This window comes from Halyomorpha halys, unplaced genomic scaffold (genome assembly GCF_000696795.3).
Source record: "Halyomorpha halys isolate HHAL.00 unplaced genomic scaffold, Hhal_1.1 Scaffold1067.1, whole genome shotgun sequence".
Lineage (NCBI taxonomy): Eukaryota > Metazoa > Arthropoda > Insecta > Hemiptera > Pentatomidae > Halyomorpha > Halyomorpha halys.
This window is the reverse complement of record NW_027109968.1, coordinates 163,137-164,987: the sequence shown is the minus strand read 5'-3', so window position 1 is coordinate 164,987 and position 1,851 is coordinate 163,137. Positions and strand designations below refer to the sequence as shown.

General features: G+C 31.0%; 1 protein-coding gene across 1 annotated transcript in view; it reads right to left on the bottom strand.

Moving 5' to 3' along the window:
* LOC106688173 (proteoglycan 4) overlaps positions 1 to 1,851 on the bottom strand; it is a gene marked incomplete in the record, with an annotated part of 68,260 nt that overhangs the window by 43,968 nt on the left and 22,441 nt on the right.

Here is a 1,851-nt window from a genome sequence, read left to right as displayed (position 1 = left end):
TTGTTGCTGTCATGAATTTACTTTCGTACTACCACTGAAGTGATAGTTGATAGAAGAAGTAATGCCAGTGATGCACATGCCTTGAAAGTGAACTATTAAACAGTTTCATTAATTGTAATAACAAGTAAATGTGATGTGAGTTACATCACAATGGCATGATACAAACTTATGGAGAATATACCTATGAACTTCAACAAGATTTTTAGAGTAGATGATATCGAGGCCGTCTTCTTTTCAGGCGCCTAAGAGGATTATCAGGTAATAAAGCAGAAGAAAGATTAGAAGGAAGTGAGTATGTGCGGTTAGGAAGTTGATCATGGAAGAATTGATATCTGTTTCTGGCTAAATCGGCAACATTGAGGTCCATCTATCCGGACCTTTTTGTGACAAAGTAAGGAGCATTAAGGGTTTTAATAAGGATTAGATACGAGAGGAAGATGGCTTAGTGAAGCCCAAAAGCTTAATACAATAAGTCCAAATAGGCCTTATTATAGCCATGTAAATGATTATTTTTAATGTATTGGAAGCTTGGCCCTTTGTCTAATGAAGTAAGTGTTGTAGTAGGCGTATTTGACGAGCGGGTTCTGTTTTTTCAGTTTTCTATTATGATTTTAAGTTAGTTATTTGTTCAGATATTAAAACAATTTTCTAATTATATATTGAAATTATATTGTTTGCACACTTGTCGTCTCCAGTCTCTTATATTAATTTCTTGGTGACGAAAACAATAATGACGGATTACAAGTTTAAAATTAAATGTTTATAGAATTACTAATAGCGAATTGATCATTTTAGCCGCAACTGAATACATATTAAACACTTAAATCGAATGTAATGTAATTTTCATAAAACTATTTGTAAATTTTCAAGCATTCTGAAATCCAATAAAAATAACTGAATTTAATTTAAATTGTATAACTTTTCCCTAAAACTCTCAAGCTAATTGTAAATGACGATCCAGGGTTATTTGTGCGTTAGAAAAAGTGAACAAAATTGAAAGGGAAGTCTTTCCAAATTCCTCAAATCCAGTACATATTTAAAGTGTGGGAAATTAAAAAAATTGTTTATTATTCTGGGATTAAGTCCCAATTACAAGGTAATTTAATTTTACAATAACATATATTGGTGAAAAACAATGTTGCCGCACTTTTGCGGGGTTTCGGATTCAGTACTCGATAAGTACCATTTCCAGATCAGTTGCTAATGAAGGAGTGTATATAAAATTATGCGGTCAACTTCCTACCTCAACTCAAAGGTTCCCTTTACGATCGAGTGAAGGGTTCGGTATCTACTTTATAAGGCTCTATGTTCCCCATGAGGTTATAAATGAACAAAATACATCTTACACATTTCCTTTCATCTGACCAAACAATAATAATAATAATGACAATTCTTAGCGAAACCATAGATTTGATACCGACGAAGATTCGACAAAAAAAAAAAAAATAATTAAACGCTACAAAGTATCTCAAACATTATAGGCATGTACTAAGAAAATGAAAATTTAAATAATGGCAATTGGTTTAAATATTTTCATTTTTCACAGGTTTTTTTCTCGACCGTTTGCAGAATTAAAAACAGTTTTAACGATACTCCCATAGAATTTACATATAGAAATTGAATTTATATAGGTACAAAGTTAACCTTGAAATAAATTCACGATAAGGGCACCACAAGACAGCAATCAACCACCACTAAAAATATGATTTCTAATTCAGATTTATTAACATGTAACTAACAATTTAATAGCGAAGAACATTTTAAAAAAGAACGATTTATTCTGAAATATATCAATAACTTTTGATTTCATTTACACCGATTAGATGCAAAATAATAATATTTCGCTTCTAA